The sequence below is a fragment of the Bufo bufo genome, chromosome 7 (assembly GCF_905171765.1).
Source record: "Bufo bufo chromosome 7, aBufBuf1.1, whole genome shotgun sequence".
NCBI lineage: Eukaryota > Metazoa > Chordata > Amphibia > Anura > Bufonidae > Bufo > Bufo bufo.
Window position 1 is genome coordinate 111,356,617 of NC_053395.1, and position 27,033 is coordinate 111,383,649.

The following is a 27,033-nucleotide window of genomic DNA, read 5'->3' on the forward strand; positions in this document are numbered from 1 at the left end:
TTTAGTCCGGCGGCCTTTCGCCGTGCACTGCCGTGCTGTGCCAGAGCTCCACCCCGCCCCTATTATAGTCAATGGGGACGCAGCATGGTGAAATAGCTGCAGGATGGATCCAACAGGGTGAACAGCCTGTCGGATCCGTCCTGCCGCTAGTGTGAAAGTAGCCTAAAAGGAATGACAGAATGGAATGCCCATAGACTTTAACAGGAAAGTGGAATGCCCATAGAGAATAATGGAAATGTAATATTTGAATTAGAGACAAAACCATTTGACATATCTAATAATTATTTAGCAGGCTAACTCTCCAAGTTCAGTGGGATTATTTAATGTTCAGATTACGTGGAATTATCACTGTTTTCTCCAGAATGAAGAGGGTGAATGACACACAGGAATGCCTATAGACTATAATGGGAATTAAAACGTGACTTGGTGCCTGAACCATTCAACATATCAAATAAATCTGTAACATAGTAACATAGTACATAAGGCCGAAAAAAGACATTTGTCCATCCAGTTCGGCCTGTTATCCTGCAAGTTGATCCAGAGGAAGGCAAAAAACCCTGTGAGGTAGAAGCCAATTTTCTCCACTTTAGGGGAATAAAAAATTTCTTCCCGACTCCAATCAGAATAACTCCCTGTATCAACGACCCCTCTCTAGTAGCTATAGCCTGTAATATTATTACGCTCTAGAAACACATCCAGGCCCCTCTTGAATTCCTTTATTGTACTCGCCATCACCACCTCCTCCGGCAGAGAGTTCCATAGTCTCACTGCTCTTACCATAAAGAATCCTCTTCTATGTTTGTGTACAAACCTTCTTTCCTCCAGACGCAGAGGATGTCCCCTCGTCACAGTCACAGTCCTGGGGATAAATAGCTGATGGGATAGATCTCTGTACTGACCCCTGATATATTTATACATATTAATTAGATCTCCCCTCAGTCGTCTTTTTTCTAAAGTGAATAACCCTAATTTTGATAATCTTTCAGGGTACTGTAGTTGCCCCATTCCAGTTATTACTTTAGTTGCCCTCCTCTGAACCCTCTCCAGCTCTGCTATGTCTGCCTTGTTCACAGGAGCCCAGAACTGTACACAGTACTCCATGTGTGGTCTGACTAGCGATTTGTAAAGTGGTAGGACTATGTTCATATCACGGGAATCTATGCCCCTTTTGATGCAACCCATTTTCTTATTGGCCTTGGCAGCAGCTGCCTGACACTGGTTTTTGCTGTTTAGTTTGCTGTTTATTAAAATTCCTAGATCCTTTTCCATGTCAGTGTTACCGAGTGTTTTATCATTTAGTATGTACGGGTGACTTGCATTTTTCCTTCCCATGTGCATAACCTTACATTTGTCAGTGTTAAACCTCATCTGCCACTTATCTGCCCAAGCCTGCAATCTATCCAGATCCCTCTGTAGTAGTATACTGTCCTCTTCAGTGTTAATTACTTTACACAGTTTAGTGTCATCTGCGAAAATTGATACTTTACTATGCAAGCCTTCTACAAGATCATTAATAAATATATTGAAGAGAATAGGTAAATAAATCTGTAGCAGGCTTACTCTTCAAGTTCAGTGGGATTATTTATAATTGAGATTAAGTGGGATTATCATTGGTTTCTATGAAATGACAATAGGACTGACACAATGGAATGCCCATAGACTATAATGGGAAGTAAACTATGAGCTCATTTGCAGGTAGATCTGTATTATGTAGGACATTAACCTTTGCCACAAGTGTTCCCTGGGTAGAGTAGCATATTTTAAAATTAAAATTACCTTGGATTATAACTGTTTTCTAATGAAAGCAAAGGTGAGTGACATAATAGAATGCCCATAGACTATAGTCTATGGGCATTCTATTATGTCACTCCCCTTTGCTTTCATTAGAAAACAGTTATAATGGGTAGTAAAACGTGACTTGGTGTCTGAACCATTTAACATATCAAGTAAATCTTTAGCAGGCTTACTCTTCAAATTCATTGGGATTATCATTGGTTTCTATGAAATGACAAGGGGAATGGCACAATGTAACTTGTCTTGTTTATGATTAGTGCAACTGTCTGTATTATGTATGTGCACCGCTTAACATATGTACAGCGCTATGGAATGAATGGCGCTTTAATAATAAATAATAATAATAATGGAATGCCCATAGACTATAATGGGAAGTAAACTATGAGTTCATTTGCAGGTAAATCTGTGTTATGTAGGAAATTAAACTTTACCGCAAGTGTTCCCTGGTAGAGTAGCACATTGTAAATTTAAAACTATCTGGGATTAAAGCTGTTTTCTATGGAATAACATGTGAATGACAGAATGGAATACCAATACAGTATAATGGGAAGTAAGGCTACTTTCACACTTGCGTTAGGAGCGGATCCGTCTGGTGTCTGTACAGACTGATCCGCTCCTATAATGCAAACGCTTGCATCCGTTCAGAACGGATCCGTCTGCATAACTGGTTTTTTTCAGATCTGATTTTTCACTTCGTGAAAACTCAGATCCGACAGTATATTCTAACACAGAGGCGTTCCCATGGTGATGGGGACGCTTCAAGTTAGAATATACTAAAAGAACTGTGTACATGACTGCCCCCTGCTGCCTGGCAGGTGCTGGGACTCCGATCGGAACTCTCCGCTGCCACCAATGATGGGGGGGTCGGTCATTTTAATTAGGGGGAAGAGGGAGGGGGGGCCGGCCGCACTGGCCACCAATGAGTTAAAAACAGGGGGAGGGGGGGCCGGCCGCACTGGCCACCAATGAGTTAAAAACAGGGGATGGAGGGGGGCCGGCCGCACTGGCCACCAATGAGTTAAATATAGGGGAGGGAAGGGGGGCCGGCTGCACTGGCCACCAATGAGTTAAAAACAGGGGGGGAGGGGGGCCGCCGCACTGGCCACCAATGAGTTAAATACAGGGGAGGGGGGGAGGGTCTGCCCCCTGCTGCCTGGCAGCACCTGCCAGGCAGCAGGGGGCAGTCATGTACACAGTTCTTTTAGTATATTCTAACTTGAAGCGTCCCCATCACCATGGGAACGCCTCTGTGTTAGAATATACTGTCGGATCTGAGTTTCACGATCTAACTCAAATCCGATGGTATATTCCAACATAGAGGCGTTCCCATGGTGATGGGGACGCTTCAAGTTAAAATATACCATCGGATTGGAGAAAACTCCGATCTGATGGTATAATCCTGACTTTACATTGAAAGTCAATGGGGGACGGATCCGTTTGCAATTGCACCATATTGTGTCAACGTCAAACGGATCCGTCCCCATTCACTTGCATTGTAAGTCTGGACTGATCCGCTTGGCTCCGCACGGCCAGGTGGACACGAAAACGCTGCAAGCTGCGTTCGGGTGTCCGCCTGCTGAGCGGAACGGAGGCCAAACGGTGGCAAACTGATGCATTCTGAGCGGATCCGCATCCACTCAGAATGCATTGGGGCTGTACGGATCCGTTCGGGGCCGCTTGTGAGAGCCTTCAAACAGAACTCACAAGCGGAACCCCGAACGCTAGTGTGAATGAAAGTAGCCTAAAATGTGATTTGGAGTGTGAACGATTCAACATATCAAATAAATCTTTAGCAGACATAATCTCCAAGTTCAGTGGCAAATAATAAAGTGGAGATTAAAGGGGATTCAAAGGGTATAATGGGAAGTGGAATAACCCTAGAGAATAATGGAAATGTAATTTTTGAACTAAAGACACAACATCTTTCCACCCCCTCACCAACTATAGGCCCAGGACTAGGAATGGGCTCTGATTTTGGGGGGGAGGATACATGGGGGCAACTACGGGTCCATGCACACTACGGAATTTCCAAGCGGAGAAATTCATTTTGGAAATTCCAAATGCGTCCCGCCCCAACTTATTTAGTCGGTGCATGAGCAGCGCAGCCATTGCCGGTCCCTATAGCTGGCAGTGCATTCCGCTCAATATTCCGCTGAAAGAATTAACATATTCACTCTTTCAACAGAGAAATTTCTGTGGAAAGCTCCACCGCTGAAATTCTGTAGTGTGCACTGTGCAGTGGAATCCCATTGATTGCAATGGGACTCTGCTGCATCAAAATTTCCTGAGCAGAACTTTACTTGTAAAATGTAGGGGGAAACTGAAGAAACTCCTATAGCATGTTGGTATTACTGAGAATGAAAACTGACAAGTTTATAGAAAATGTGTAAATACTTATTTTATTTAAAACTTTTCTTATTTAAAGGGGTAATCCAGGATTAGAAAAACTACAGTTTTCTTCCAAAAACAGCACCACACCTGTCCTCAGGTTGTGTGTGGTATTGCAGCTCTATCAAAATTAGGAGGGAGGCAAAAACAAAGAAGGGATGGGAAGTGGGGAGGGGTCAAAATAAAAAGTATACAAATAAACATTGACATTTCTGTCCCAGCAGGAAAAACATGACACTCCGAGACAAAAAAGAACGCCGTGGTAAACAATGGCAGCGCCATAGGGGAGTGAATGAAGTAGCATTGTCAGAGAAAAGGCTAAACAAACCAAGAACAATGTTACAACAAATTAAGAAACCTAAAAACATAGGGGGAGATTTATCAAAATCTGTACAGGGGAACAGCTGACAGTTGCCCATAGCAACCAAACAGATTGCTTCGTTAATTTTTCAGAGGCTTTTTTTTTTTTTTACAAATTAAGGGTAGGGTCACACTGAGCACATACGCAGCATATTTGACGCTGCGAGAAATGTGCAGGGCAGCAGAAACTACGCTGTGTATGCGCTAAGAGCAGACACACAGGACTTCTCTCCGCTGTGTCTGCAGTGAGGTTTGGAAGTGGCCCCACGCGTCACAGTTAGGCTGGGTTCAGACCTGAGCGTCTTTGATATGCGCGTTTAACGCGCGTTTTTGTCGCGCGTTTTTATGCGCGTTTTTTGCAATAGTAAACGCGCGTTTGACGCGCGTTTGTGTGATTGACTGCAATGTCCTATGGCCACAAACGCGCGTCAAAACGCCCCAAAGAAGCTCAAGTACTTGTTTGAGCGTAGGGCGTTTTACAGCGCGTTTTTCAGCGCTGTAAAACGCTCAAGTGAGAACCAGGGCCATAGGGAAGCATTGGTTTTCATGTGTTGAGCGTTTTACAGCGCGTTTGAACGCGCTGTAAAACGCTCAAGTGTGAACCCAGCCTTAACGTTGGTGCGCTCGGCCCGCATCTGAAACTTACTGCACACACAAGGCCGCGGAGGGAAAGCCCTGTGTGTCTGCTCTTAGCACATACGCAGTGTATTTCCCGGTGTCCGGCACATTTCTCGCAGCCTTAAATACGCTGCGTATGCGCTCAGTGTGACCCTACCCTAAGGGAGTATTCAAACGTACTGTATCCTGCACATATTTGATGCTGTATATTTGACGTTGTGTTCAGTCATTCTATAGAAAACAGCTTTAATCCCAGATAGTTTTAAATTTACAATGTGTTACTCTACCCAGGGAACACTTGCGGTAAAGGTTAATTTCCTACATAACACAGATTTACCTGCAAATGAGCTCATAGTTTACATCCCATTATAGTCTATGGGCATTCCATTGTGTGATTCCCCTTGTCATAGAAACTAATGACACTTAATCTCAATTTTAAATAATCCCACTGATCTTGAAGAGTAACCCTCCTAAAGATTGACTTGATATGTTAAATGGTTCAGACTCCAAATCAAATTTTACTTCCCATTATAGTCTATGGGCATTCCATTATGTCATTCACCCTTGCATTCTATATAAAATAGTTATAATCCAAGGTATTTTTCATTTTACAATATGCTAATCTATCCAGGGAACACTTGCGGTAAAGGTTTATTTCCATAGCATCATCACGACTTCATACAAGGAGATTGACCCCTGACCTTTGAAGGGGCAGGAACAGAGAAAGGTTAAATACCCCCCTCCCACCACCAACACCAGTGTTTCCTGTCCCTACAGAGGACAGGGCAGAGAAAGGTCTACCTGTATGCAGGGAGATGAAGCTAAGGAACTTGATTATTTTTTGTTTTTCGGTTACCTTTGAAAATCGCCGGCATCTTGCAGGCGTCCCCCTGCCCTCCCATGGTCCAGTACTAACGCTGGGCAGGGGGTGTGGGGGTATTGTCTCGTCCCGGTTAATCCGGGGCCTGTTCCCTCGGCGTCGACTCCCTCCTGGCCTACTGAGGCTTCAGCTGGGTTGCGCGCCGGCGGTGCATAGTTATGACGTCACGGCTGGCGTCCCGGAAGTGACGTGTTCGGCGTCGGGCCCGGCTTAAAGCCGAGGCCTGAACTCTAGTAAGATGCTTCTGAGGATCGGTTCCACAGCTAGCGGAGCCCTTACCTTCCGGAAAAAGGACAAAACATCCGGCTACAATGTCTGGGACAGAGCGGTCCCCTAGAGAGCCTGAACCGACGCTGCCTCCATCCGTGTCTAAAGAAACCCAAAAAAAGATCAAGAGATCCCTCAAATGTATCTCCTGTAGTGGCAGACTTCCTGACAACTATCCCAAGAAATTGTGCAAACATTGTATATCAAATATTGTACGGGACGAAGCACCCTCTCTAAAAGAGGAATTAAAATCTATGATACAGGAAGAGATCCGTTCATCTTTAGCCCACCTGTCTACTAATCCCCCCGATTTGCAGCAACCTAAAAGAAAGCGGGTTAGATTACCGTCCCCTTCTGACTTTGAGGCTAGAGCAGACGAGAACGTCCACTCCGCCAGGTCATGGGAAGAGGGGGAAAGAGTCTCTGATTCAGACTCAATGGATAGTGGTTGTAGATATTATTTTTCTACTGAGGATATGTCCGACCTATTAAGGGCGGTCAGGTCTACCATGGGAGTGGAGGAGGTACAACGTACCCATTCTGTACAAGAAGAAATGTTTGGGGGATTGAGAGTTAAAAAAAACTCTTGTGTTTCCCATAAACGAGAGTATTAAAGATATGGTCCTTGACGAATGGGCAGACCCGGAAAGACGGCTGGGAGTCTCGGCTTTGTTTAAAAATAGATTGTTATTTGATCCTGAGGAGTCCAAAATTTTCAATGAAATCCCCAAAATTGATGTTCAAATTGCTAAAGTAAACAAAAAAAATCCCTTCCATTTGAGGATGCCTCCCAACTCAAGGATTCTATGGATCATAAAGCTGACAGTCTTCTCAGGAAGTCTTGGGAGGCTGCCATGTTTAATATTAAAACCAATATTGCGGCTACCTCAGTCGCTAGATCCATGTATCTTTGGTTGGGAGAATTAGAAGCCCATATAAAAGATAAAACATCTAGAGAAGAAATCCTAAATTCTCTCCCTCTTTTAAAATCTGCCACGGCCTTCCTGGCGGATGCCTCGGCCGAGTCGGTCCGATTCTCCGCCAGAGATGCGGCACTTTCCAATTCGGCCAGACGAGCCCTTTGGATGAAGTGCTGGTCTGGGGACAAGACATCTAAATTAAAACTCTGCTCTATACCCTTTTCTGGAGAATATGTTTTCGGCCCGGTCCTAGATAAGATTTTAGAGAAGGCCACGGACAAAAAGAAGGGGTTTCCGGAAGATCGTCCCTTCAGACGCCAGTTTCCCTTTCGCTCCTCCTCGAATCAAGAGAAAAGCTACAGGGGGAAAGGGAAATCGGGGCTCTGGAGTTATCCAAAAGGGGGAAGAGGAAGAGGCCAATCCTCCTCCCACCAAAAATCCTCCGATAAGCAATGACGCCGGAGTGGGGGGAAGACTCTCAGAATTCCTGGGGACATGGGAATCTATTTCCCAAAATCCCTGGATCTCCAAAGTAGTCGGTACAGGCTATCAAATATCAAATAGAGTGGTCTTCAAAACCCCCAAACAAATTTTCACTGACACGGTTCCAAACCAACCTTTGGCAGGGAGTCCAGAAACTTCATCAGATGAATGTAATCTCCCCAGTTCCACCTCCAGAAAGAGGCAGGGGTTACTATTCAACATTATTTCTAATCAAGAAAAAAGAAGGCACGTTTCGAACTATCATAAACCTGAAACCATTAAACAAGTTTATTCTTTATCGGAAATTCAGGATGGAAACCCTGGCATCTACAATTCCACTTTTAAGCAAAGACATCTTCATGTGTACAATAGACCTGCGAGACGCTTACTACCACATTCCCATTCACACCGATTCACAGAGTTTTCTCCGATTTGCAATCCAGGATATATCAGGGAAAATTCATCACTACCAGTTCAGAGCCCTTCCCTTCAGGATTTCATCAGCCCCGAGAATATTTGCCAAGGTAGTGGTAGACATGGTCGCCTTCGTCCGGAGGAAGGGACTTATTGTAATTCCCTACTTGGACGACTTTCTTCTGATCAGCGAAGACTTCAATCAACTCAAATCTGAGATATTTTCTCTCCATCCTAGACGACCTCGGGTGGATCGTGAACGAAGAAAAGTCCGTCCTCACCCCCTCGAGGAAAGTTCGATTTTTAGGCATGATTCTAGACTTCCGAAAGCAAGCGGTATTCCTACCCCTAGAGAGAGGCGATGAGTATGCTAGGTCTGTTAACATCCTGTATTCCGGCAGTTCCCTGGTGTCAAATCCACTTCAGACCTCTTCAGTCCTGGATCCTGAGTGTCTGGAACAGGTGCCAATCCTCTCTAGATCGTCAAGTGATCCCACCAACCCGGATACTGCAGACTCTAAATTGGTGGAAAAACCACGAAAACTTATCCCGGTGAACTCCCTGGCAGAAATATTCCCCTATTACAAGTAGTAACAGACGCAAGTCTGTCCGGCTGGGGTGCAAAGGTGGGGGATCATCTATTTCAGGGCACTTGGCCACAATCAATCAGATCCCAGTCGTCAAATTTCAGGGAACTGAGAGCAGTCTGGGAAGCGTTGAAGGTAGCAGAGAGAATGCTGTGTCATCACATAAAAGTGCTATCAGACCACACTACGGCCATTGCCTACCTTTCCCATCAAGGGGGAACACGGTCAACAACCCTTCAAGCACTGACAACGAAAATCTTTGCATGGGCGGAGCAGAAGGTGGCCTCTATATCTGCAGTTCATCTGAAAGGAACACTGACTCGGGAAGCAGATTTTCTCAGCCGCCACAGGATCGATCATACGGAATGGTCCCTAAGCCCAGAAACATTCAGGCTAGTGGTAGGAAAGTGGCGGATGCCCGACGTGGACCTATTTGCCACCAGGGCAAACTCAAAGGTGGAGACATTCTGTTCTTTAAACCCCAGAGACAGACCTCATGCATTGGACGCCTTCGCCATCCATTGGCATTGGAAACTGTGCTATGCCTTCCCTCCACTTCCCTTAATTCCGAAGGTGATACAAAAAATTTGCCAGGACAAGGCCACGGTAATTGTGATCGCTCCCCTATGGCTGAAGAGAAGTTGGTTCACATCTCTCCAGGATCCTTGGCCCCTTCCTATGCGGGGGGGTGATCTACTCCAGCAGGGTCCGGTTCTGCACCCAAACCCGCAGTTTTTGAAATTAGCAGCATGGATCCTGAGTCCCAAACCCTGAGACTTCAGGGCCTGTCAGATAAAGTTATTACTACCTTGAAAGCCTCCAGAAAGAATATAACTTCAGCAATCTACCTTAAAATCTGGAAGCGCTTCTGTTCCTGGAGTGGGGACAAGTCTCCACATTTGCATAGACCCAACATTCAAAGAATTCTGGATTTCGTACAACAGGGTCTTGACCTGGGGCTTAGACCCTCTACCCTGAAGGTCCAAATCTCAGCCCTAAGTAGCTTTTTTGACCAAGATATAGCTAGTCATCGTTGGATCAAAAGATTTATTAGGGCAGCTACCAGGCTCCGCCCAACAATCACCTCCCGTGTCCCTTCCTGGGATTTGAACATCGTTCTTACGGGTCTCACTCTACCACCTTTTGAGCCCATTTCCGATTGTTCAATAAAATTATTGTCCCTAAAGACTGCCTTCCTAATTGCAATAACTTCGGCCCGCAGACTAGGCGAGTTGCAAGCTCTATCAGTCAGGGAACCCTACCTCCGCGTTCTAGATGATAGAATCATTCTCCAACTGGACCCCGGTTTCCTCCCTAAAGTTGTATCCAGTTTTCACCAGAGCCAGGAAATTACCCTACCTTCCTTTTGTCAACACCCCTCTAATGACAAAGAATCCTCTTTCCACTCTCTGGATGTTAGACGGGCAGTCCTAAACTATATTGCTGTGACTGAAAAGTTTAGAAAATCCGACAACTTGCTAGTTCTCTTTGGAGGAAGGTTTAAGGGCCAAAAAGCCTCCCGGTCCTCTATAGCTAGATGGCTCAAAGAAACTATTTGTCTGTGTTACCAAATACAAAATCTTACGTGTCCAGTCAACATTAGGGCCCATTCCACTAGGGCCATGTCTTCCTCTCAGGCAGAGAGAGCTGGGGCCTCCCTGGAAGAAATCTGTCGTGCTGCCACTTGGTCCAGCATTAATACGTTTATAAAGCACTACCGCCTGGATCTTTCCAGATCCTCTGATCTGTCCTTCGGATGGAAAGTCCTCCAGGCTGTAGCCCCCCCTTAACTGATATATTTTTTATATCTCCTTGTATGCCGTCGTGATGATGCTATGGGAAAAACCGGAATTAGTCTTACCGGTAATTCTGTTTCCATGAGATCATCACGACGGGACGTTATTCCCTCCCTATTGTTCAAAAATTTTACTTTAGAGTGTCTCTAGAAGGTATGAAGGAATACCTTTTTTCACTGTTTGTCACCACCGGGTTACTCTGTGTGATTTTGGAAACACTGGTGTTGGTGGTTGGAGGGGGGTATTTAACCTTTCTCTGTTCCTGCCCCTACAGAGGTCAGGGGTCAATCTCCTTGTATGCCGTTGTGATGATCTCATGGAAACAGAATTACCGGTAAGACTAATTCCGTTTTTTCCTACATAACAGATTTACCTGCAAATGAGCTTATAGTTTACTTCCCATTATAGTCTATGGGCATTCCTTTGTGTCATTCCCCTTGGCACTTCATAGAAACCAACGATAATCCCACTTAATTTCAATTTTAAATAATCCCACTGAACTTGAAGAGTAAGCCTGCTCCAGATTTATTTGATGTGTTGAATGGTTCAGGCACCAAGTCATGTTTTACTTACCATTATAGTCTATGGGCATTCCATTATGTCATTCACCTTTGCATTCTATAGAAAACTGTTATAATCCAAGGTAATTTTTATTTTACAATGTGCTACTCTACCAGGGAACACTTGCGGTAAAGGTTAATGTCCTACATAACACAGATTTACCTGAAAATGAGCTCATAGTTTACTTTCCATTATAGTCTATGGGCATTCCTTTGTGTCATTCACCCTCGTCATTCTGCAGAAAACAGTGATAATTCCACTTAATCTGAACATTAAATAATCCCACTGAACTTGGAGAGTAAACCTGCTAAATAATTAAAAGATATGTCAAATGGTTTTGTCTCTAATTCAAATATTACATTTCCATTATTCTCTATGGGCATTATTCCACTCTGGTCCATTATTCTCTATGGGCATTCCACTTTCCTGTTAAAGTCTATGGACATTCCTTTCTGTCATTCCTTTTAGTAGGTCCTGACAGCATGGCCCCTCCCACAGTGGAGGTCAGAAGCTTTTCAGATGGACTACTAGAAGATGAAGAAAACGTATTAGAAGCTATAACTCATCTCTGGTACAATTAACCTACTTATCACAGTAATAATGCATCCCACCCCCGACAGCCAGCATAACGAGTAGGGTTGTTGCGGGTATCGAAATATCAATACCCAATCGATACTTTTGTCCCGGTATCGATACCGGGCAGTGGCGTCGCTACAGGGGGGCAAGGGCGGGGGGGAATTGCCCCCCTATGTTATTCTTTGCCTCCCCGGGTGCCCCCCGCTGATTCCCCAAAGCACCTTCTCTGCCTCTTGAGCCCCCATGGCCGGTGAATACTAATGAGCGCTTCCATAGTACCGAAGGACCAGGAAGCGGTAAACGCTTTGTACTTACCGCTTCCTGGTCCTCGGCTGTCGGCTGTGCAGGGCTGCGCACAGCGTGAGGGCGCTCTGTGACTTCACGCTGTGCGGGCCAGTTCAGAGCACAGTCGACTGAGGAGAAAGAAAATTGCAGGCCGCGTCCAGGAGCAGGAGAGGTAAGTGGTTTTTTATTTTATAAAAAATGAGGCTGCTGGGGGCATAATGGGGGCTAATGAGAGGCATAATGGAGGCTAATTAGAGACATAATGGGGCTAATTAGAGACATAATGGGGGCTAATTAAACTATTAGAGGCATAATGGGGCTAATGAGGCATATGGGGGCTAATAAGATGCATCATGGGGGCTAATGAGAGGCATCATGGGGGCTAATTAGAGACAATGGGGGCTAATTAGACTATTAGAGGCATAATGGAAGCTAATAAGGCATATGGGCGCTAATGAGGCTTATGGGCGCTAATGAGGCATATGGGCGCTAATAAGAGGCATAATAGGGGCTAATGAGAGGCATAATGGGGACTAATTAGAGACATAATGGGGGCTAATTATGCATATAGGAGCTAATTAGGCATATGGGGGCTAATAAGAGGCATAATGTGGGCTAATGAGGCATAATGGCTTATAATGGGGGCTAATGAGGCATCAGGGCTGATATGGGGGCTAATGAGAGATATGGGGGTGATGAGAGGCATAATGGGAGCTAATAAGAGGCATAATGGGGGCTAATAAGAGGCATAAAGGCTTATAATGTGGGCTAATAAGGCATAAGGGCTGATATGGGGGCTAATGAGAGGCGTGGGGGTGATGAGAGGCATAATGGGGGCTAATGAGGCATGAGAGGCATAATGGGGGCTAATGAGGCATAAGGGCTTATAATGGGGGCTAATGAGAGGCATGGGGGCTGATATTGGGGTGATGAGAGGCATAATGGGGGCTAATGAGGCATAAGGGCTTATAATTGGGGCTAATTAGGCATAAGGGCTGATATGGGGGCTAATGAGGCATAAGGGCTGATATGGGGGCTAATATGGGTTGATAAGAGGCATAATGGGGGCTAATGAGGCATAAGGGCTTATAATGGGGGCTAATGAGGCATAAGGGCTGATATGGGGGCTAATGAGAGGCATGGGGGCTGATATGGGAGTGATGAGAGGCATAATAACAGTGTCATCCACAGATGCCCCCATAACAGTGTGTCTTCCACAGATCCACCATAACAGTGCGCCTGCGCACTGACGAGAGACAGAAAGAAGGGGAAAGAATCCGCGGAAGCAAGCAGAGGACGGCACAGCAGACGACTGAATAGCTTCATTTGTAAGTAAATTGTTTTATTATGAATGTATCCCTGCATACCGCAATTCTCTCGTATTTTGTAATCTTATTTATATATACTTATTTTGTTTTTCTCCCCCCCCCCCCCATTTTATATATTGTTCCTAGAGTCGCCACTGATACCGGGATTTGACATTTATCGATACTAGGCTGCGCAGCCTAGCATCAGAGAACATGGAGCGCGCTGCTTTCAGCACAGGGGAGAAGGAGTCTCTCTCTCTCTCTCCCCCCCTGTGCCGCTGCTGCCAATAACAAGAGAGAGGGGCGGGCGCACTGCGCCACCAATGACAGTTAAGGTTTAATGCAAATACAGGTGCTTGCAGCAGAATCACATAGCCAACACCGCGCCTGAGGGGTTAACTGACGCTGATCACAGCTCCCTGTCAGAGGCAGGGTGCCGGCTATGTGATTCTGCTGGCGGCACCCGCCTCCTGTATTAAATGTAAATTATCATTGGTGGCGCAGTGCGCCCTCCACAGTATTAAAATCATTGGTGGTGCAGTGCGCTCCCCCCCTCAACCCCCTCAGTATAAAAAAAAAAATTGTGGCAGTGGCCACAGGATCCCCTCCCCTCCTCCTTATTGGTGGCAGCTTTTGATCGGAGCCCCAGCTGTGTAATCCTGGGGCTCCGATCGGTTACCATGGCAGCCAGGACGCTACTGAAGCCCTGGCTGCCATAGTCAGCTCCCTGCTGCTGTGTGCACTATGCACAGAGCAGCAGGGAGAGTGTGAGGTCCTATTGACCCTGATAGAGCTCTATTAGGGTCCATTCACACATCCGCAAATGGGTCCGCATCTGTTCCGCAATTTTGCGGAACGGGTGCAGACCCATTCATTCTCTATGGGGACGGAATGGATGCGGACAGCACACAGTGTGCTATCCGCATTTGCGGAGCGCGGCCCGATCTTCCGGTCTGCAGCTCCGCAAAAGATAAAACATGTCCTATTCTTGTCCGCAGCTGCGGACAAGAATAGGCATTTCTATAGGGGGTGCCGGCCGGGTGTGTTGCGAATCCGCAATACACCACGGACGTGTGAATGAACCCTTAGGGTGAATAGACAAGGGTTGAAAAGATCCCAGGTTCTATCCCCTAAGGGGGCTAATAGTTATTAAATAAAAAGTAAAAAAAAAAGTTTTAAAAAAATCAACAAATTATTAAGTATAAATCACCCCCTTTCCCAATTTTACATATAAAATATAGGAAGGCTCTTGTGAGCCGAAACGTCGCAAGACTTGCCATATTATGGGTGAATAAACCACTTGCTGATTTTATCACTATCTTGGAGTGCAGTCCTACTTCTTTGTTCTCTCTAACAATAAATAAATATACATATTACATATTGCCACGTCCTAAAAGTCCAAACTATTAAAATATAAAAAAAATCTCCTATGCGGTGAACGCCGGAATTGAAAAAAATAAAAATAAAAGCTACGCGATTCGCCATTTTTTTAAATGAGGAATGCACGGGGACTTCCGGGGGCGGGACATCAAGTATGGCCGCATTTTAACAGCGTCCTCCTCGTCAGCTAAATAATCTGCCACCATCGGCGTCCAACAAGGCGTCAGACATACCTACCAAGAAGTCATAAACCCTCCAGGACACAAAGATTGGAGGGAGACAAAAAAACATTGCCCGGAGTCCGCAGCAGTGAGCTGCACAGCACTGGTTTAGGCTGCTGGACCACGGGGCTGCTGCCTGCATCCGCTCCCTGCCACCCAGCCCCTTCAATCCCGATCGTCGGGCCAGCAACAGAGAAGCACACCAAGCGGGCCCTTTCCCAAGAAGGGGAGGAAGCGCAGGGGCCACAAATCCACTACCAGAGCCCTGAAGGAAATCCTCACTACCGAGGCCCGCACCCTCCCACCCCCACTGCACAGCACCAGAAGCTGGGACATAGTGCATCTGCCAGGGAGACCAGCGACCAGAAGCTGGGACATAGTGCATCTGCCAGGGAGACCAGCGACCCCACACAGAACCCTCTCCTGGAGTGAAGAAGGTACCTTACCTGCAGTACAGGGACTTGTGAGTACTTCCAAGATGGCGCTTCCCCGTCCATGCTGAAGTTCTCTTCACTTCTCTCCACGTAGTGAATTTTTGAGCCAACAGCCATCTAGTGGTGTATCCCGGTATAACACCATCTAATACTACTGTTCCTGCAATTCTTTATGGCCAAACCTTGCTTTTTATTCCTATCTGTATAAATATTGTACTGGGTGAACGCACCGTGTGACCGTTAACCCATAAAAGTCAAATTGAGCTACGGATCTCTTACGCCAACTGAAATAGCTTTCCAGAATACCTCTACAATCAGGCGAAGCAATCCTGACCAATTGGGATCCCAATATCTTCTATGCTGGCACATCTATTAACCTATTAATGCGTACAACCGCGCAGAACACTGAGCAACTTCTTACCAATCGCTCACTTTTCCAGCGGTCATAGACCTCCGCATGAAATGCTATAAATTACTCCAGCGGAAGAGAGGCCCACCCTCCTAATGTAAAGATCTGGTTCTTCTAAGGCCCCCTCTTGACCGATCACCCTCACTCTCCTTACACAGGGCACAGGAATGGACAAATTCCTCATGGGACCCCAACCTCAGAGACTACAACGCAAGACGCAGCCAAGTCAAATGGCTTCCAAATCTCAACTAACTAAAGTTTCCAATAAACCTACGCTGAGGAATAAACATCGTCCCGAATGGAGGAACAGGCTCCTGAGTCGCCACTCTCTTCGCAAGAAATGATAACGGATGATATCACGCCACCAAACCTTTCACCCCCACACAGCCCGTCTCCTCAGCCACCCCAGGACAACGCACAGGCTGCGTCAGTGGCCCAAGAAGTGACCCGTCTACTGCTACCACTGTTTGATAAAATATTTGACATCCTACACGCCTCCATTAACTCTGCAATGGCCCAGATCACTGCTAATACACAAAGGATCACAGATCTAGAAAACAGAGTGGTCACAGGAGAAACTAATATGGAGGTGGCGTTGGCCTCATTACGACAGTGCGAAGCCACAGAGACGCTGCTTAGAGAAAAACTGGAAGACCTGGAGAACAGGGATAGGAGAAACAATCTCTGATTTGTGGGAATTCCGGAGTCGGTGACTGGGGAGGCACTAACAGCTTATCTGGCACTAAAAATTCTGCAGGCCCTACAGCTTAGGCTACTTTCACACCTGCGTTCAGGTGTCCGCTCGTGAGCTCCGTTTGAAGGGGCTCACGAGCGGTCCTGAACGCAGCCGTTCAGCTCTAATGCATTCTCAGTGGAGGCGGATCCACTGAGAATGCATCCGCCTGCCAGCGCTCAGCCTCCGCTCCGCTCAGTGAGCGGACACCTGAACGCTGCTTGCAGCGTTCGGGTGTCCGCCTGGCCGTGCGGAGGCGAGCGGATCCGTCCAGACTTATAATGGAAGAAAAGATTCTCAGAGCTTACCGTAACCAACGACAAATGGTGATAGAAGGCCAGAGAATTCTCATTTTCCAAGGCTTTTCGGCATTGGTGACACAGAAAAGAAAAGCGTTCGTGGGAATATGCAGCTACCTCCATGACCGTGGCATTCGCTTCCAGCTCCTGTACCCGGCAAGGCTGCGAGTCCAACACGAGGGACGCACGCACCTGTTCGACAACCCAACAGATGCCAGAAGATTCTTCGGCCAACCAGATGCGGGATGAACATTCGTCGCACATTGGGGGGAGAACCTCCTAATTTCAATTGTTCTGTGTTTCTGCCTTTTGAATTGCACTTGAATGCCCTACCAAGGGATGCCACTTGACATTCACTAATGTTTATCTTTGTACAGTGGGATGCGAAAGTTTGGGCAACCTTGTTAACTGTCATGATTTTCCTGTATAAATCGTTGGTTGTTACGATAAAAAATGTCAGTTAAATATATCATATAGGAGACACACTCAGTGATATTTGAGAAGTGAAATGAAGTTTATTGGATTTACAGAAAGTGTGCTATAATTGTTTAAACAAAATTAGGCAGGTGCATACATTTGGGCACTGTTGTCATTTTATTGATTCCAAAACCTTTAGAACTAATTATTGGAACTCAAATTGGCTTGGTAAGCTCAGTGACCCCTGACCTTCATACACAGGTGAATCCAATTATGAGAGAGTATTTAAGGGGGTCAATTGTAAGTTTCCCTCCTCTATTAATTTTCTCTGAAGAGTAGCAACATGGGGGTCTCAAAACAACTCTCAAATGACCTGAAGACAAAGATTGTTCACCATCATGGTTTAGGGGAAGGATACAGAAAGCTGTCTCAGAGATTTCAGCTGTCTATTTCCACAGTTAGGAACATATTGAGGAAATGGAAGACCACAGGCTCAGTTCAAGTTAATGCTCGAAGTGGCAAACTAAGAAAAATCTCGGATAGACAGAAGCGACGAATGGTGAGAACAGTCAGAGTTAACCCACAGACCAGCACTAAAGACCTACAACATCATCTTGCTGCAGATGGAGTTACTGTGCATCGTTCAACCATTAGGCGCACTTTACACAAGGAGATGCTGTATGCGAGAGTGATGCAGAGGAAGCCTTTTCTCCGCCCACAGCACAAAAAGTGCTGCTTGAGGTGGGCTAAAGCACATTTGGACAAGCCAGCTTCATTTTGGAATATGGTGCTGTAACTGATGAAACTAAAATTGAGTTATTTGGCCATAACAAGGGGCGTTATGCATGGAGAAAAAGAACACAGCATTCCAAGAAAAACACCTGCTACCTACAGTAAAATATGGTGGTGGTTCCATCATGCTGTGTGGCCAGTGCAGGGACTGGGAATCTTGTCAAAGTTGAGGGATGCATGGATTCCACTCAGTATCAGCAGATTCTGGAGACCAATGTCCAGGAATCAGTGACAAAGCTGAAGCTGCGCCGGGGCTGGATCTTTCAACAAGACAACGACCCTAAACACTGCTGAAAATCCACTAAGGCATTTATGCAGAGGAACAAGTACAACGTTCTGGAATGGCCATCTCAGTCCCCAGACCTGAATATAATTGAAAATCTGTGGTGTGACTTAAAGAGAGCTGTCCATGCTCGGAAGCCATCAAACCTGAATGAACTAAAGATGTTTTGTAAAGAGGAATGGTCCAAAATACCTTCAACCAGAATCCAGACTCTCATTGGAACCTACAGGAAGCATTTAGAGGCTGTAATTTCTGCAAAAGGAGGATCTACTAAATATTGATTTCATTTCTTTTTTGTGGTGCCCAAATTTATGCACCTGCCTAATTTTGTTTAAACAATTATAGCACACTTTCTGTAAATCCAATAAACTTAATTTTACTTCTCAAATATCACTGTGTGTGTCTCCTATATGATATATTTAACTGACATTTTTTATCGTAACAACCAACGATTTATACAGGAAAATCATGATGATTAACAAGGTTGCCCAAACTTTCGCATCCCACTGTATATTACAAGTTGTGTTTTGTGTTTCAGATTGTTAACTGGGATGCTCGGGACTTGGGACCCCCTTCTCTACCGCGTAACGCCACTCTTGCTCACTCGCTGGGACGGGTGGGAGAGGACCTCAATGTGACTGACTTTTCCGATCACTACCGTATACCCCCTTGGCCAGATGAGTACCACACTTAAATCCACCACACCCACCTACAACACCTCACCACATTTAAAACTGCTCACATGGAATGAAACAGGGTTAAATACCCCAACTAAGAGAAGGAAAGTTGTGACACACCTTAAACGATTTAAACCCGACATTATATTTCTCCAAGAAACGCACTGGAAGAAATCCTCTCAGTCTACACTAAAAGCCCCTTGGCTCTCTGAGTGTCTGACAGCCTCACACACCTCTAAGTCCAGGGGAGTGGCGATTCTGTTCAGACGTGGACTAAAATATGAGATACAGGACTCATCAATAGATCCAGCGGGACGTTACCTCCTTCTGGACGTATTGATAGAAGGTGTACCATACTCCCTACTAAATATATATGCCCCCAATTCCCCGAGCCCGGCTTTTTTCACCAAAATATCAGGGATACTCACCAATCGAGTGTCACGCAGGCTCATAATGGCAGGAGATTTTAACGCCACATTAAATCCACACTTAGACAGATCACACCATAGACCACAAACCTCACCGGCTCCCCGCGCGATATTACAACTAATGGACCGGTTACACTTATGTGACATATGGAGAACGATTCACGACAACACTCGAGAATATAGCTGCTACTCCAAAACCCATGATTCATTCTCACGAATTGATCTGTTTCTGACCTCCACCACTCTGTTGGATAATTTGCTGGATACCACTATACACCCGATATTAATTTCGGACCATGCACCTGTAACGGTCACTATTCAAGCCTTGCAACCGCAAATAAGATCCTGCCTATGGAGGTTCCTCACATACCTCTCTGAGTCAGAGGACTTTAGGACGTACCTCAAGGTCCAATGGACAAATTACTTGGATGACAATGACGTGCATCTCGAAGACACCCCATTGCTATGGGCAACCTCCAAGGCGGTTATGCACGGGCATGTAATAGCTAACATGGCACACAGGAAAAAAATGGCGAGGGATCGCTTTAACACGTTACATTGTGACCTTCTGTCAGCTCAGAAAGCCCATTCAGAGTCCCTCAAACCTCAAACAAAACAGGCGTTCATAGATGCCAAAACACTATTAGATACATTCGTCCAGGGTCAGGCACACTGGTTTACCCGGTGCATACAGAACAAATATTTCCGCTGGGGCAATAGGGTGGGAACCCTGCTAGCCTCCCTAACTAAACCTTTTAAAAGCACTAAACCAATTGCACGAATCAAGTGCCCTGAGACTGGCCACCTATACTCTACGACAGATGAAATAATTGAGGTCTTTTTTAAATATTACGAGGACATTTATAGGGTCTCCCCCACAGACCAGGGGAGAAATCGATCCTTCCTGAACTCCCTGTCCATGCCCTCCCTATCTGAAGAAGAAAAAACATATTTAGACGCTGACATTACTGAGGATGAGGTGAAACAAGCTATTTCAGAATCTCACAATCACAAAACACCAGGGCCTGACGGCCTAACTGCGGAATATTACAAGATGTTAGCACCAGTGATTATTCCAACCCTGACCACGTTGTACACACAAATATATACAAAGAGGGTGTGGAGGTAGACAGATTTACGGAATCTAGGGTGATAGTGTTTCTCAAACCAGATAAGGATCCTGACCTACCACAATCCTACAGGCCAATAACCTTAATGAACCAAGACTACAAATTTTTAGCTAAAATCATTGCAAATAGATTGCAAACCTTTATTCCGACCCTAATCTACCCCACCCAGATGGGTTTCACACAAGGGAGACATGCAGTTAATAATGTCCGCAGAGTAGTAGCAGCCACAGTCGCGGCTCAGGACCCCACGCAACCACAAATACTCCTTCTCGGCTTAGATGCCGAGAAGGCTTTCCACAAGGTGTCTTAGTCCTTCCTACAAACTGTCCTAGATATCCGCGGCTTTGGCAACGGATTTAGGCAATTCATAACTAATACATATACTGATGTCACAACTATAATAACTATTAACGGGAAAAACTCGGGAGTCCTTGACCTCTTTAGGGGTACGAGACAAGGATGCCCCCTTTCCCCAATCTTGTTTAATCTGTCCCTGGATCTGCTCCTATATTATCTTCAATCCACGCATAGTTTTCGTGGGGTGACGATAGGTAACACGGAAATGAGAACGGCAGCATTTGCGGACGATGTCCTGCTGATGATCTCCGACCCCAAAAATTCACTTGAAATTTTATTGGCTGAGATCCAGGATATTGGTACTTTATCAGGATATACCATTAACCCGGACAAAACGGAAGCACTACTAGTGAGCGGACCTGGGAGGCCGATATGGACAAGGGCCTTCCCATTTTCATGGAACAATAAGACCATAACATACCTAGGGGTTTCTATCCCCAAAAACCCATCGTAATTGTATAACTGTAACATAGGACCCTATCTCTCTTCTCTGGAGTCTACCCTGGCGACCTGGAAACATTTCACACTCTCATATGTGGGGAGGACAAACCTTCTTAAAATGTCAGAGTTTCCCAGGCTATTGTATATCCTCCAAATGCTGCCCATCTGCCTTAGGCCTAAAGACGAAAAAAGGATAAACTATCTATATAGGATGTTTGTCTGGAATGGGAGGCGCCCTAGAATAGCTTGGCACATACTACAACAACCAAAATTAAATGGGGGCCTAATCTTTCCTAATATTAGATTATACAATATTGCGGCTCTGATGAGAGGGGTACGAGACTGGCTACACTCTACGTCGAAATACACTCTGGTTACGCTGGACCAAGCCTTTATTCCACATATAGCACTACCGAACCTACTGCATATCTCATTCGGAAATCTCCCCCAAATGGTAAAAACTAATCCTCTCCTCATGACAACATGGCGGGCATGGTGCAGGGCAAGAGTTCTGTGTAAATTACATGCATCATTTTCGGTGCATCTGACACTAGTAAGGAACCCCTCATTTCAGAACGGATCTTCCCACTCAACGTTCAAACGCTGGCAATCGCAAGGCATCACCAACATTGACAAACTTATAAGCACGCAAACACGAATGGTTAAACCACTCCAGGACTTGCAGAAGGAATACCCACACATAGTTTTTCCCTTTTTCCCATACTTACAAGCAAAAAGCTATATCAATGAAGTGATTTCCGCCTTGACTGAACGTGAGTGGAGTCCATACTTTAAAAAATGGTTCTCGAATCCCAATGAGGGGAAGAAACAAATATCATCAAATTACAAATTCCTCCATGTACCAATTGACTATTCCACATCCACAGTTCCCATGACTAGATGGCAGACAGAGGTACCACAAGCCACCCCATCAGTGATACTCCGGGCACTGGAATTCTCATACAAACATTTACCTGTAGCAAGATACACAGAGATGATCCTACAAATCTGTCATAGATCATATCTGACTCCGAGAAGGGGGTTTAGAATGGGTATATATGACACCACCAATTGCTTTAAATGCGGAACTTTGGACGCTGGACTTTACCATTGTCTATGGGACTGTCCAATGATAAGAAAGTTTTGGGACAAAATCATCACCTTCACTAACACACACTTGACCAATTTTACCCCACGCGACCCACTTTGGGCGCTGTTCGGTTATTTGGATAAGGACAAATACAACTGCACCCCGGGATGTAGGAAACAGCTACACTTTGTGGCAGCGGCAGACACCAAGGCAATTTTGCAAGTCTGGTTACAGCCCACAATTCCCCCTTTTAAATTATTCTTGGAGAAACTATCTTATATCATGCGCATGGACTGGGTGGAGGCGTCACACCAAGTAGAACATTTCTTTCAGGTGTGGGAAAGCTTTATTAATATACTGCCGTTACATATCCGTAAGGCCATACACGAATGCTTTTCGGGGACCACGTGGTTTCTGCAACAGATGACAGCTGGCGAAGAACCGGTTCTACTATCCTGAATTGGGAAGGGGGGGGATCATTGAGCCCAAACACTCCCGAGCATCTCCGTTTTTGTTCTAGTCTTTTCTTTATTTGTCTGTGTCGTTCTCTAAATTCACTACTACAAAGTACAATAGGAATGAGACAATATCAGGGCATCTACCCCGGGAGCCCACTAGGGATCATATCGGTCTATAATATTAAGGCTCTCTCGGGGATGGCTGCTATTGTAACCCACAGAGGCGGACGGCTAATACTGATAGTTTAGTTGGGTTTTTGTCAGCCTCTGTATGTTCATGGACACTACAACTGGTAAATTACTTTGCACTTGTAAGAATGGATACCAATGGTAGCAGTGCGACACTGCCTTTGTTTGTATGTTTATTCTTTAACCCCTTAGTGACCAAGCCTGTTTGGGCCTTTATGACCAAGCGTTTTTTTTCCTTTTTTCATGGTCTCGTTCCAAGAGCTATAACTTTTGTATTTTTTCATCTATATAGCTTTATGAGGGCTTGTTTTTTACGGGACAAGTTGTAGTTTTTAATGGCGCCATTTTGGGGTACACATAACTTTCTGATTAACTTTTATTAACTCTTTCTGGAGGGAGATGGGGAAAAATAGCAATACTGCCACTGCGTTTTTACATTATAAATTTTATGGCGTTCATTTTTCGGTACAAATAACATAATATCTTTATTCTCTGGGTAAGTACGATTACAGTGATACTAAATACTTATAATTTTGTTTACGTTTTACTACTTTTTTTGCAATAAAAACTCTTATTACCAAAAAATGATTTTGCATTGCCACTTCACAAGACCCATAACTTTGTTTATTTTTTATATGCAATTGTGTGAGGGCTTGATTTTTGAAAGACGACTTGTATTTTTCATTGGTATGATTTTGGAGTAAATGCCGCTTTTTGATCGCTTGTTATTACGCTTTTTTTCGGTGGAAACTAAGAATAAATTTGAAATTCTGTCTGTTTTTTTTTTTACGGCGTTCACCATAGGGGATAATTTATGTAATATTTATGTAGTCCCGGTCGGTACGGACGCGGCAATACCAAACATATGGGGGATATTTTCTTTTTGCAATTTTTTTCATTGAAAAGCGTATTTTCAATGGAAAAAAAAGCATATTTTTTATTTTATGGAATTTTTTAAATTTAATAAATGTGTATTTTTTTTCTATTTTTTTTTTACTACTTAATAGTCCCACAAGGGGACTATAATATACAGTATTTTGATTGCTTTTAAAATGTAATGCATTATCTCTATAATGCATTGCATTTCAATAGCAATGCTATTCAAACATTGACCAGCAGGCTGCGCCAGAGAGGCACAGCCTGCTGGAGGTAACGGAAGACAGGCTCGGGGCCCTGATCGGAAGCAAGGTAAGCTTCCTAACACATCAGCACCCCTCGATCCCATTTTTGGGGTGCTGATGGTAGACAGAGGGAGACCGCTCCCTCTGTCACCACTTTACATGCAGCGGCATGTAAAGGGTTAAACAGCCCGGATCGGCACTCCTGCCGGTCCGGGCTGTTAGAGCAGGGACCCTGCTCTCATGTAAGAGCCAGGTCCGCGCTCCCCGCTGCACGGGGGAGCCGTGCAGCGCTTAGACTGGGCCGCCGTAAAAACCCGGCGGCCCAGCCTAAGGCCCCTTAGTGACCGCCGTAAAAACACGTATGGGTGGTCACTAAGGGGTTAAATATTTGAAAACTTAATAAAAACAGTTTGGAAAAAAAGAAAAAAAATGAGTAATGCACGCGGCCTTTTTGGCGTTTTATTTTTTTCACGTGGTATCGAGTATCGCAATACTTTTTTATAGTATCGAAATCTAATCAAAATTTTGGTATCGCAACAACCCTAATAACGAGTATCTCACATTCTAGGTCTCCTACACTAGTCATATTTGGTATTCGAACGATCAGCTTGATAAAATATGCGTTAATAAAACATGTTAGGCCCCAGATATCCATTAGTGTGAACGAGAAGAAATGTTTTATGGATATTTTATCTTTCCCAGTTCTTGAGAAAGGTGGAGCCTGCACAGGTATGGCTGGGCCGAGAATGGGAGGGAAACCAGGCTCAGCTCCACCCTCTGCTGAATAGGGCTAAAAATGAGGGATTCAGAACCTTTCATTGACACAATTTAGGCATCCAAGTATTAACCCCTTCAGGAGCCTGCCATTTTTCACCTTAACTCCTTAACCCCTTAAGGACTCAGCCCTATTTCACCTTAAGGACTTGGCCATTTTTTGCAAATCTGACCAGTGTCACTTTAAGTGCTGATAACTTTAAAACGCTCTGACTTACCCAGGACATTCTGAGATTGTTTTTTCGTCACATGTTGTACTTCATGACACTGCTAAAATTGGGTCAAAAAAGTAAATTTTTTTGCATAAAAAAATACCAAATTTACCAAAATGTGGAAAAATTTCAAAGTTTCAGTTTCTCTACTTCTGTAATACATAGGAATACCCCCAAAAATTGTGATGACTTTACATTCCCCATATGTCTACTTCATGTTTGTAGCATTTTGGAAATGATATTTTATTTTTTGGGGATGTTACATAGCTTTGAAGTTTAGAAGCAAATTTTGAAATTTTTCTGAAATTTTCCAAATCCCACTTTTTATGGACCTGTTCAGCTTTGAAGTCACTTTGTGAGGCTTACATAATAGAAACTGTGGCGAAACCAACCTCGCCACTGGGTTTCAGAGGGGCCTGGCTACCAGCCTCTTGCCTCAGGATTATGGCCCATACTAACTTTAAAGGAGAAGACAGACCGGCCGCACAGCTTAAATCTGTCTTTGGAATTGTATTTTATGTTATGTGAGGGTACCCAGATAGCTAATTTTATTGTATTCGTGTAGTCTGAGTGCCATTCACCTAATAATATGCACTCAGACTTGAGCTATCTGGGGATATGTTAAATGTCTGTGTTTACTGTAAGGGTTGTGACATTGCATGTTTAAATGGTGATTCCTGTCCTGTTGTCCCCACATGTGTATTGGCGATTTCCCTTTGTCTTGAGAGATAATTAAATTACTCCTCGGGTGTCTCCAGGGCAGAGAGGAGGAAACCATGATGCATTGTGGGGATGTATTGTGTCTGTGTATCCTGAATTGCTGCATATCTGTCCTGTGTCACAGTCTTCCTTCTGGTCCCCTAGGGGCGTGTCCACCAGATGGGGACCTGCATAAATACGGGCGGGTAGCCCTCAATAAAGTGTGCCTGTTTTATCCTTCATCATGTTGTGGTTGATGTTTGGGTAACTGATCGACGCTGGGGATTGCTATACGCTGAAGATTTGCTATACTCCCCTGGCTATAACTACTAGCTCTTGTAAGAGCTGTTCCTGCTCTCTGGACTTAAGAGAGGTTGACCCACTGGAGCCTTGTAGTAGGTCCAGGGTGGGTAGGAGACGGCGAGACCTCAACCAAGCTTCGGCGGTTCGTGGGGTCTGCAGTGCTTACGGTGTCAAGTGGAGTGCTTGGAGACCTCGGGAAGCACTAGGAGCAACTATCGACGGAGGTACCCGGCCGGGGTGCTAGGAGATCCGTTACATTTGGTGGCAAGCAGTGGGATGGTGTCCTAGTGAGAGGAGAAGCAGCTCGGAGACACCGTTCGTGGATTTACTAAATTGAGGGCAACGCTAGTATCCGTACAGCGCCCCTGGCTACAGCAGGATGGAATCGGCTAGTCTTCGGACAGCGTTCTATGACGAGGAGGAGGAGGCAGCCGAAGACTACAGGGATGCAGACAGAAAGGAAGTCTGGTATGATGCCCTGGAAAATGCCCAGCGGCGGCGAGGTGAGAGTCTCCCCAGTTATGAGCAGCGGCTACAGAAGCGTGTGGCGATGCGGATGGGTCTCTTGGGAGAGCAGCCCCTGGATGACTGGGTAACAGAGCTCCAGAACCTGGTATGTAAGGAGCTTTGGCTAGAGGATGCTTACCAGGCCCTAAGGTGCCATGTCATTCAACATTCCCCCTGGATGGCTGAGCACAACAGACCCGAGGGTGAGGATTATGATGGACCTGGGTTACTATGGGATGCCTTGGAGGAGGACATTGATCTTGGCAGCACGGAGGAGCCTAGGTTTTGGGAAATCTACGACTACCGGATGGGCATGCATGTTTATGCTGACGGAAGGGAGGTGAGCAGAGACATGACCCACCTGGTAACAAGGGAGTGGGAGCTGGAGCAGACCTACCAACACCTGCTCAGCTCCATTCATCCCCAACCTACTCGACAAGCAG